We start from the raw sequence: 12533 nt of genomic DNA, 5'->3' as shown, positions 1-12533 counted from the left end.
ATAAGTCCTCAGCTTATAACAAAAATACTTCTTGTTAGTGCCTAAGTGCATGATTTTGCACTATTAAATTTCATCCCATTTCTATTACTCCATTTTTCAAGGTCATCCAGATCTTATACGATTTGCCAGTCCCTCATCTGTATTAAAAATACCTTCCAACTTTGTGTCATCCACAGATTTTATTAGCACACTCCCACTTTTTGTGCCAAAGTCATTAATAAAAATGGTAAATAAGATTGATCCCTCAGGAATTCCACTAGTAGCCTCCTTCCAGCCTCGATAGTTCACCTTTCAGTATGACCCACTGTAGTCTCCCCTTTAACCGGTTCCTTACCCATCTTTCAGTTCTCATATTAATCTCCATCTTCTCAAATTTAACTGATAATTTCCCATGTGGAATCGTATCAAATGCCTTACGAAATCCAGCTAGATTAGCTCTACTGCATTTCCTTTGTCTTAAAATTCAGTTATTTCCTCAAAGAAGGAAATCCGGTTCGTCTGGCACAATCTACCTTTTTGTAAAACCATGTTGTATTTTATCCCAATTATTATTTACCTCTGTCTTTAACTACTTTCTCTTTCAAAATTTGTTCTAATGGGCTACTGTCCGTTTCTACTAAACCTCTTATTTATAATTTGTATTTTGTTTGCTCCCACAGTGGGGTAGATATTACCAATACACACACGCCAATCCAGCCCCTACTGCAAAATGCTTACAAGCATAGATTAACAATTATGTAAGAATCCTCTTCAGAAGAAAAGTGCATATTGGGCAACTAATACAAAATTTAATTAGAATCCTGTGCAAAAAGCCCTTTTTTGTCTTCCTGTTTTCCAGTAACATGGAGCCATGTGTAACTTCTCACATCTTCAGAGTCTAATTTACATTTGATAAATTATACATCAGTTCTGGTCAACCTTGACAGATGTACAGTACTTAGGAAAACCTTTAGTGCTAACATGGGTTCCTATTCATTAAACCTCACAATCATGAAAAATGACACAATAGTTAACGAGAGAATGCAGAAGAAGAAAACTGGAGAATGGAGTTAATTCCAGCTTTCTCCCTTGTCACCAAGAGAGAACCTACTGTATTCATCACCTTAAAAAAGAAAAGTTGTGACACTGCATAAAACTAGCATGTTTTAGGAGCAATAATCATATCTGAGAATTTACCTTGGTGCTATTTATAAATTTTGGCTTTTTGTTAGGATTGACTTACCACATAAAGCTGCTATACATTTTTCCAGCAGTGCTTCAGTGCAACAGGAGGTTTACTGACTGGCATGAACAATTGTGATCCTGTTATGCTCACCATGTATTCTCCACATTGTTTTTTAAAATGTGGATTGACTTTAACTGAGCTTGGTTAAGCCCCAGCTATTTCTATTTGTTGTGTGTATTATGGTTGAGTCTACATGCTCAACTGAGATCAGGACCCCATTGTCCTAAGCACTATACAAATTCATATTGAGAGACTACACTTTAAAACAGAAGACAGACAAAGCAAAGGGGAAGGGAATTACTTTTATTCCCATTTTACAGGCAGAAAACTGAGATGTAGTGAGATTACAGCACAGATCCTGAAAGGTATTTAGGCACCTAACTCCCATTGACTTCAGTGAAAGTTAGGCACCTACTTACCTTGCCAAAGGTCACACAGGGAGATTGTGGCAGACTTGAACCTAAACCTCCTGAGTCCCAATCCAGTGCTTAAGCATGTAACTGTCCTTCCTACTACTACCTGAACCTTAGCCTGATAGCTATTATCCTCTCTTAGCACCCATCCCTTAGGGCTTCCATTGTTGCTTCAACAGTTCAACAGGTGATCATTCTTCTACCTTTACTGTACAGGACTCTTAGTTTAGAACTCATTCTTGGTTTCCATGTGTCTCAGTCTAAATCTACTTTCTCTTTGAAAATGAGCGAGTGAGTGAGGGTGGGGAGAGTGAGTGACAGAGGGAGGGGGGATGGAGTGAGTGGAGTCAGGGCCTCGGAGAAGGGGCAAGGCATGGGCAGGCCCTCAGAGGAGGGACTGGGCGGGGGGCAGGGCAAGGCTGTTCGGTTTTGTGCCAGTAGAAAGTTGGCAACCCTAATGAAGGGTTCCTATTTTAGACAATTGTTGAGCATACATCTGAGAGCAAAATTTGGTCCTAAAAGTTCAGGAGTAAATAAGGCCTAGATCCACAAATGGATTTAAGTGTCTAACTTCCCATTTAGACCCCTAGGTCCAAAATTTAAGCATGACTGAGAACCTGAAAACCGCTGCTTGGTTGTCACCTAAAGTTGTTGGTGATGAAAAATTTTGCCATAAAAGTCTCCTTAACACCTATATTTCTGCTGTGGGCATGAGCGCAGTGCCTCAGTTTAGGTGTCTGGCTGCCTCTCTGATGCTCAAACCCCAGCAGGATCCTCAGGCGGGGGAACCTCTATCTTTACCTGGTTTATTTTGTCTGAGGGGCCCAGCGGACAAGGTGGTGCCTCTCTTATAACTTTTAACCCAGTGGGTAGAATACTCAGCTGGGATGTGGGAGACCCAGGTTCAGTTTCTCCCTCTGCCTGAAAGGATTTGAATAAGGGTCTCTCACCACTTAACTGCTGGGCTATTCCCATGTGGGGCTTTAATGTTGAAGCTGTTCCACTCTGAATAAATAATTAAATGGTCATTGAAGCGGGGGAGTGAGCCCTGGGTCTCCCACCTCCTAGGTTTATTCCCTAAACATGCTCACTACTTCTGGCCCAATGACTCTCTAAGTATTTATCCAAAGTGGATAACACTTAAGACCCTTTCTGGAGCAGCAGTTCATTTTTGAGTACACGGTAGTATTTGCTGAGTAGTAAATTCTGTAGCAAGACCATTTCAGTTATAACTCCTGTGGTTAGCTTCTTATAACTTTTTAAAAAATCTCCTTTTGGATGTAAATTTGCCACAGTTGGCCTCAAAAGTGAAGTTCTGGAGAGAAAATTAGGGAAAACCCATTCAGCTATTACTGTAATTACATCTTTTTCCTCCCACAAATTGTAAAGCCAGATTTGCACTTAGCGATGTGACCGCTGTAGTTATAGGACTGTTGTGTACTGTACAGAGTTAGCTGTTTAGGGGGAGAGGGAAAACAAGTTGTTCTATAGGACTGTGGCCAGGAACCAGGCAGGAAAACTGGTGAGGAGGCAGTCAGAGAGAATGCAGGTTTTCTGCAAAGGTAACATGTTCTAAAGTTTGCTCTGCTCATTTCTCCGCTCCTTTTACCTGAGTGAGGTGAGACCTACTGATCCTAATCAGGACCATTATTATGCTAACATTAATAAGCAGTGAAGTTAATTAAATTGTAAAGTTATGTTAATGGAAAGTTAAAAGTGCGTGCTGTGGTGGAGAGGTTTTTTATTTTTATTTTTCATTTATTTATTTTTTTCCCTGAGTGCTGGAACTGCTAAAGTTAAGGTGAAGGCTGAGATTCAGCTCCTATGTGGCATTTTGACACCTCTTTCATGCTGCCTTCTTGTTCTTCACAGTCTAAGACTTGACTTATTTTATAATAAAAATAAAATAGTCTGTAGTAGATATGGTTGTTGAGATACACTCAGGTTGCATTTTCAAGGCTACCTGATGCAGTGCCATCTGCCTGCATTTATAAACAAGCTCTAAGAGGTTTGACTTGCCCCATTCATTTCCATGTGTACTCCGCAGATGCCAGTAATAATACTTTAAATGTCATCATTGTTAACTCGCTGCTCCTTAAAGCAGAAAGAGGGAGCAATGTATTATGAAGATCTGCACAAACTACTGTGACATAGCTCATTTGGCATTACCACTGAGTGAATGGGCCTGAGAGAATACAGCTACTCCCCCTTCACCTGCCCATTCAAGAAAGAGCCAAGCCCCTAGAGCCTAGGGTTGCTCAATGGGCAATTTGAATTCCCATCCCAGGGAGAGCTAGCTCAAGAAGGTCATATACTCCTCTGGACATCTCCATGCTTGAGGTTTTGGGTGTATTTGGACCCCACTGAGGGGTAGCTGAGCCCAGAGGGGCATCACTGTTATATTTTAACATCTGTACAATCTAGTGGGAGTAATATCTCATGTGGATAGTTTATTTTGTGGGGAAGGTTTGGAATAGAGTACCAATAGTATTTTTCCAATCTGACTCCTTTAAGGTTCCCCAATAGTGTGACTTGATCCAGTACTTTTTATCTCTTGTGGTATCTTGAAGGTACAGAGGTGCCTCCTTAGTTATAGTTGTGGTCAGTTTTCCACTTCAAGTGGTGAGTAAATCCCTTAATTAAACAATAATTGGTTTAATCATTCTCCAAGATGGATTATTTTAAGAAGGAAGACATGTTAAATATATACATACGTTAAATCTTAGAATTCTACCAGAAAGGTAATAAGTTGATTTAAAGTTACTTTTTAGGAATTTTATCTAAAAATGTTAATGATTTTTCATAGTATCAGATGTCATGTGAAATTTCATGCAAACTCTAGAAAAGCCCAGTATTTTTTGGGGGAAGGCGAGAATATTCAAGATATAATTATTTGATTGGTTTCCCGAAACAGCTGATTTTTTTGCCATGGAAGCCAATTTGACACTATTTTCCCCCAATAAAATATCAATCTCCTGCTCAATCTGCCTTCCTGATTCCAGGCTACAGCCATTGGTAACTTTCTCTCTGTACCTCTTTTAATCTCTGTCCATTTTCACTTGAGTTGTCTTTTTCCTCATTCTAAAATTTACTCGGTGGAAAGTCATAATATAAATTGTTTCTATTCCCTGGGAAAATCTGATGCAACGTCAAATATAACTGATTAAAGATGTCGTGGTAAAGGACTGCCAGAAACAACAGGCAAAAACAAAGTTAAATTGTTCCAGATGTTGTGAAACAAACACAGGCCTATTATGAAGTTATTAAAAATTGGATCACTGTCTCTATTGATTATCCCACCTAACGCTTCGTATCCAATGTGGTTATTAAAAAAAAAAAAAAGGTATGTTTAGACAAGCATTTGGGCTAAAAAAAATTGTCTGGAAGCTTAATGCATCTAGCTTTGAGATAGTCTCCGCAAACAGTCACTCATGATAGATAAATGATCAAGGTTTATAAAAGCATGTCAGAATCCCTGTTTTGAAAGTATAGGTGGGCCCAGGGTAACAGTAGGCATACAGACAGGAGAATTTTATCTCCGATCCTTCTAAGCCTGCTGGATAAATGGACTTTGCAGTTTCCCACACTGTATTCTCAAGAGTCCCTAATAGTAACAACAGTCTCCAATGGGTGCTCTGTTCCAATCTATCTTCAAATGCCATTACATTATTGCCTATTTTTTCTGTAGTATTCTATCGTATCACACTTGCAAATTCATTTCTAATTTCCTGATCTACATAGTAAAAAACATGTTCCTGTTTTATTTTAGCAACTGTATAGCTGATACAGGTTTCTCCATAATGTATGGTTCACTAGATGTTAAAAATTAATACTCAAACAGGTGAAATACTTATAAATGATGGACTAATATTATCCAAAATGCTGTTGAAAGGAGTAGAATGCATTGAATTTATTCCAGCATATTTCTAACCACCTGTTGCCTCTATCACCTTCCATTGAAATTGATGCCTATTGATCTTTCATCTTTGTTTGCTTCTTGCATTCTGCAACAACTGTTGGCTTCATTTGAGGGGCATACATCTAAACAGCAAAACAAATAGAGTTTTATATAACAAACATATTTTGAAAAAAATATAGAAGTCTAGATGTGTTTTGAATGTTAGGATCTTCCACTAAATACATGACAGGAACTAGTTAACACATTTTTAATTTATAAAAACACTATTTTTAATCAACAGAATTTCTATGAAAACTTCACATATTTTGAATAATTGTTTGTAATTATCCTGTGGGTGGCATGCCCTTGCCTCAGGGCTTACAATGTCTCTATCTTTTCATCCTCTCCAAGGAAGGGGAAAAAGGGGTTTAAGCCCTTTCCACCAACAGGGTGGGGTTGTAGGGAAGCCAGGGTCTTCACTCTCCACAAGATGCCAACCCAGGGCTCTATGAGAGGTAGTGACAACAAACTCTCTGGAGTCCTTTGGGGCTGCCTCCCTGAGCCACTTCCTACCACTTCCCCTCCAGGTCTTAAAGTCCAAGAAGAAATAGCACAAAACAACTGAATCTTCGGCTCAGCTGGTAGCTGCCTTCTTTGCATGCTAGCCCCAGCTTCATGCTGGTCTAGCTTCCTGGTTTCACTGTCTTCACCTGGAGTCTGCCACTCTCCCTCTACCCTGGGTTTCAGGCAGGCTGTAGTCCCAGATCAGCCCCTATCTCCAGTCAGCCTCCAAGGCTTCTCTCAGTTTTCAGCCCGAGAGAGAGCTCCCAGATACCTCTCACCGGAATCCTTTCCCTGGCTGCTCCTCCAGAGCCTGGGATAGCTGCCACTTGCAGTAAGGACTCTGGCTATACCTTATTCAGGGTCTCCCAAGATAGGTGTCTCTGCCTTTATTGTCCCTGTCTTGTCTCGTTTCTCCATCCCTCCCCTTTGAGCTGTCTGGCTCCCTTTCCAGTTCCTCCTTCTGCTGGAGCAGGCTCTGCAAGTGCAGTGGGACAGAGCAATCTGGGCCCAGAACTGCTTCTTAACCTCTGCTATACCAGTGTGGTTTATATACCTCATCACAAGGACCTTGAGGCTAACTTTTCTGTATCTCATCATGTCTTCTCAATCCAGATTATAAACTGTGATGCAAATGTGTACCTTCTCTTTATGAAAGGGCTAGGGGGAAGGAGGAATGGTGGTACTTTTTGTCTGTGAGTTAGTGGAGAAGCACCTGTCTTCCCCCAGTTCATGGATCACACTGGGGCTTAGGTGGGAGGTGAATGTCCAAATGCCTAGAGGGAGTCAGCAGCACAAATGTTCAGAGGTGGAAACAGGCATCTAGGAACTTTTTATTGTAAAACCTAGACATGGAGTGAGTTCAGGTGTCTACCAGGATGCTGAGCAATGGTTTTGTGGATCACAGTGGTGCCTAAAAGTGAGGCTTAGGTGCCTTAATCTGAGGGTTGGGTATTTGAGTACCTTTGTGGATCTGGGGCTAAAACTAATGACCGTGCAAATGACAAGTTGTTATGAGTTGTACAAACTCCACACTGACCAGGAAAGCTGCTGTGGGCTGAATCAGCCTCACCCTGCTACACCTGCTGTCAGGCTTGGAGGGAGAGATTAAAAGGGGGAGAGCACAGCTCTGGTGGGATCTGAGTGTGAAGGAGCGCAGACCCCATTCTGTGAGAGAGGGCTGGGGCCAGGAACAGCTTGAGAGGCTGCTCCCTGCTTGCTAGAGCCCCCTGGCGGGAAGATGATACTATTGTTTGACTTGTCACCAGTGACTCACCGGCTAGTACAAAGTGAGTCTCCTGCAGTTGGTACTCTTCCTGAAGAGGGCGACAGCTAAATAAGACCTTTTATTTCCTTACACTCAATTTAGGACACAGCAGTGGTTTGTCCTGTGCCCAGAAGACCTCAAGTGTTGATGCACTGCCTGTTGACCACCTTGCTCTTTCTCCACATCATCCACACAGGTCTAGGTGGTTTACTGACAATCTGTGACAGATACATTGTGAGGGGAGGAGGCAGGTATACCTTTGATGGAGAACTAGCACAGCATCTGCTGAGCTGTAGTCTTGAGTGTCAAAGTACTCCTATTCTGTGGCCTACACCCCTCACACTTCTTCTGTCACTTTGTCACTACCAAAACTCTCACCTTTCTTTCTCTACTTCCCCTAGGGTGACCAGATAGAAAGTGTGGAAAAATTGGGATGAGTTGGAGGGTAATGGGCACCAATATAAGAAAAAGCCCTGAATATCAGGACTGTCCTTATAGTATTAGGACATCTGGTCACCCTAACTTCCCCTTCCCCCCCCCCCACTCTTATTCTTCCGCTCTTCCCCATATCTGCGCTGCCTTCAACATAATTTTCTCTCTTACCTTCACTGCAGCTCCAGTGTTATTTCTAGAGTATTATTTCTAAAAATCTTTATCTTTTAAATAATCACCCATCTAACTCACTGTGTTTTGGAACTTAGGACAATACTTACCCTATTGCTCATTAAAAAGCCTTCCTGCAGTAATAGAAACTGAAGCACAATAATGGGGATAGGAGACGTAGGTGGGGGCAGGGGATGGAAAGCTAAAAGTTATGTGGCTGAGTCCTAAAATGGCAAGAGTATGGTCCACTTTGCATTAAAGGTGAGATTACATCTTAAAAGCCTTAGGAAATTGCCCATAGGCAGAATGTGGATGCTTGGTTATTAATCGGTATCTTCCATAGAAATATCCCAATCTACCATTGGATCCATGGGTCCACATCAGATACTTGTTTATTTCCAGGTGTTTGGTTTTCACCTGTGTAGTCCTAAAATGGGCTAGAGGATGCAGTTAAAGGCAGATGGGTGATACTTGCAGCTGTAAATCAGAGCAGGTTTGCGAGTAAGATATCAGAGAGGACCTTTTGGTCCATCAAGAAGGATTCTGAGTGGTTAGGAAAAAGAAATCTAGCATGTGAAAGTAAGACTGAAATAAGAAGAGAAATCACAGGAAATATAGTCTGTGGAGGAATAATTAGTTGTGGGGCAGGGAAGGTTGGAGCTCGGTGAGGGTGATGCAGAGCATGTGTTCAAGCAGTGAGCTTGGCATAGTTTTATGTGAGAGACAGTTGAGGAACAAAGTTTTTGAGATAAGATATTAATGATCTTTTAGGTCATTTGTATTGATTTTAGAACTGTATAATAGCTTGTATTTAAGTAATCAGGGAAACCAAAACCACTCATGCTAATCTTGCATTTATAGTTAATAAAGATGGGATTTTATGAATATGTTTTAAATTGTTTCTCACAGAGTGACTAACTGGAAACCCATAGGAAATTAATGCCAGATTGTTTCTTGGAAACACTGCACATGAATGAGTGTTGCAAAATCTGTTATACAAACATAAACAATAAGCTGTAACAGTCTGGCAGTAGAAAATTATGTTTAAAAACAGTCCTCCAACAACTGGATTGAATTCTGTCTGTATTCACTTGTAGGTAAAGATTCTGGATCTGTACTGAAATAGTTTACTACATATAGTAAAAGTAAGTAACTTTTCTTTCTAAATTCTCTCATTATTGTTCAATAGTAAAATAATTATTCATTGGTATATTTAAATAATCGAGTAAAATGATATGAACACTTGTGGAGTTAAAATATTTTTACATTGCATTGAACTTATATTTAAAAAGATGGGTAATATGATATCCTTAAATTCTACTATTGTATGTATCTGACACACACAGGCAGGTCTTGCTGTTTTTCACATCCCTAACACTGCTTCTGTTTTTAAACGGTATCTAATTTAAAACTCTCTCAAGTTTTTAAATTTACTTACTAAATTTAGTTTTTTAGTTTGAGGTAATAATTTGATTTACAGCCTTCACTTCTAGTTTGAAGGCAGCGGCAATGGGCACTATTGAGACAATGTCTGAGAACCCATTGAAACAATGACAAGAAGCAACCAGATAGAATGCCACTCTCTTGTATGCTATGTACATAATGTTCCCACTCTCACTCCCATAGGGCCTGATCTAAGGCTCACTGAGTGATTGGAAATTGCCCATTGTCACTAATGCTCTTTGGTTTGGGGTTGTAAGGAGTGAGTTATGGAAGGGAGGCACACAGAGTGTATTCCTGTCCTAGGTGACTTCTGTTGGTGGGGAAATGGATTGAAAACCTGGAATGAGGGCATAAGGTAGTGCAGCAACAGACAGCTTCTGAAGAACATTTGATGTGCCTTCCCCCTGTTTAGCATGGGGCAATATAATGTATGTGAGAATCTGACTAAAGTAAAGCTCAGAAATAAGACAATTCTATATAGATTATTTAAAAAGCATGAAGTAGCACTTCTTGTTATATGGTAGTAAAGAACCAGAAGAAGCCCAGTCTCTGTGTCTGGAATGAACACATGACTACTCAGCCACCTCTTGCCTAAATGTTATATATTTTAAATAGCTTTACACTTTTTAAAACTTGTATTTTTCACTTTATAAATCATTAATGTTTTCTGCCAGAGGGATAGCAAAAAGCATTTCCATATAAACAAACTGATAACCCTTAGCCCCTAGAATGCTGAGAGTTATTCCTGAGCCAAAACTAATACCCTTTAAAATCATTAAATTCCATATAATCGCCCAAGTTTTGCTTAAATATATTAATGATAATTGACTTAGTTGCCTCAATTGGAGCCTATATTTAGGTTCTAGTCCTGCCAGGATTTACTTATGTGCTTAACTTTAACTTTATGCATTGTCAGTGGTTCTATTAAAGTAAATGGGACTACGCTCAATATGCCAAGTTAAGCATGTGTATGAATCTTTAAGGCACCAGTCCTGCAGACCGTAAGATTTTTGCAAATGGGGACAAGGTTTTTTTTGTTATGTTCATATAATGCCTAGCACAATGGGGTCCTGGTCTTTGAATCGGGCCCCTAGGTACTACCACAATAGAAATAAATAATAATTCCTCCTATTTTTTTACTTTCTCTGTAAAATACCTTCTTAAATTCTCCTTATACATGTTGTCTCTTAACTTAAACATACCATATATAATTTAGTTCTGGTTTGTCCAATTACTTTAAATAGATCAAGCTGAATTTCATAATAACCCTTAGCTAATTTAAGTATTTCTGTACTTGATGGAGTCTTGAAAGAAAACAGTTAACTCAGTCAACAGTTAACTTTATCAAACCTCCCCTCAAGTTTGAACCCTACCACTCAACCTGTTATAGTAGACCCACTATTCTGTACTTTCAAATTTCATGACATATTTTCCCTCTACTGTATTAACTAATTCAGTGCCATAGAAACTAGACATGGCATGGGTACTATTTCTGTTCGAATGAATCTTCTATCTTTAGAGCTATTGGATTTTTCATATTCCACCTGTGAGCACAGATTTGTCACTTGGTCTCTGGAGAGAACTGACTCTCTCCTTTGAATGCTATGCTTTTTTATGGCTTGGAAAGTTGATTTCTTTGGTAACAAGGAGAGAAGGGCAGTTTGTTATTACAGTATTACTTATTTTTTTTGCATGAGCCAACGTTTACTGAAGTCAATGGCAACCTTTCCATTGTCTCAGTGGGTTTTTGATTGGGCTCCTATGGATCCTGGTAGGTACTGAGGCCCTATTGTGCTTCGTGTTGTACAAAAGTAAATGATCTTTGTTATTTTTAATGATAAAATGTAAGGGTTAGGGTCTCATCTTGATACATGAGTATATCTATATATAACTTCCATAGCTCTTTATCAGTGAGATCCTGCCAACGTTCAGTAAACTGGTTTTGTGTGGTGATGAGAGAGGACAGAGTTCACCTCAAACCTGGGGCAGTGCATGGGACTACAAGCAGACTTTCTGCATTTCTATAATTGTAAGGGGTACAAAAGGGCAGGCATATTAATTCCTGGCTTCTGGATCCATATAGGCATCTCATGCATATCAGTCCCTGTCAGACACCCTTGAGAAGATACCGGTCCCCCATGAGACATTTGCTTCTCCCATACAATTTGGTTTTTCTCTGATGAATCCCATGTTGCTGTGATGTTGCACTCCATATGCTTTATAAAAATATATTTATAAGTATGAATATGATCTAACTGGAATATGCTTTATGCAGAAGGTCTCTTGTAAGATATCATTACAAAGCTTATATTCTACTGAGTGTGTTCATCCTATTTGTATGCATGTATCATTCTTGTATCTAAAACTAGAAATATGAAGTATTACTCTGAAGTCCTATTGTAATTATGCAAAGTGTGGGCCACTAATGGTGGCTTGGAATCTTGATGGCTCCCATTAACTAGGACAATTGATTGTAAATGGCTCTGTTTACTTGAAAAACTTCCTGGCCAGCCTTGGAAGAATGGAGACTAGGGGCCCCACAGGACATGTGACCATGTCACATGATACTGAAATCCATCTTAAACCTGGTGCTTTTCCATTTAGAAGGAGGGGTGGGAACCCAGAGAAAGAGAAAGGATTCCCTCCTTGTGCCAAAGCTATAAAAGGGGGATGGAACAGAACAAAAGGGTCCCAGACATATGGAATCCTCTGCTTTTCACCTAAGATGCCTGCTGGAACTAACAAGGGCTGTACCAGGGTAAAGGATTGGGCCCAGACTAGAAAGGAGTCTAGTCTGTGAAAGAAGCTTATTGGAACATCTCTGAGGGTGAGATTTACTTGTACTCAGTTACTTAATGTATTAGGCTTAGACTTGTGTGTTTTTGTTTTATTTTGCTTGGTAATTTACTTTGTTGTGTCTGTTATTACTTCAAACCACCTAAATCCTACTTTTTATACTTAATAAAATCGCTTTTATTTATTAATTAACCCAGAGTAAGTGATTAATACCTGGGGGAGCAAATCGCATATCTCTCTATCAATGTTATAGAGGGTGGACAATTTATGAGTTTACCTTGTATAAGCTTTATACAGAGTAAAATGGATTTATTTGGGGTTTGGATC

General features: G+C 39.8%; 1 protein-coding gene across 1 annotated transcript in view; it reads left to right on the top strand.

Moving 5' to 3' along the window:
- The window catches only part of CNTN1 (contactin 1), a 443616-nt gene that overhangs the window by 119250 nt on the left and 311833 nt on the right, over window positions 1–12533 (top strand). Inside the window, exon 4 of the mRNA XM_039506174.1 lies at window positions 9065–9112. The gene's annotated coding sequence lies outside the window, so the exon portion shown is untranslated. The remainder of the gene's footprint in view (window positions 1–9064; window positions 9113–12533) is intronic.

The sequence above is a fragment of the Mauremys reevesii genome, linkage group 1 (genome assembly GCF_016161935.1).
Source record: "Mauremys reevesii isolate NIE-2019 linkage group 1, ASM1616193v1, whole genome shotgun sequence".
In the NCBI taxonomy this organism is placed as follows: Eukaryota; Metazoa; Chordata; order Testudines; family Geoemydidae; genus Mauremys; species Mauremys reevesii.
This window is presented reverse-complemented; position numbering and strand designations above follow the sequence as displayed.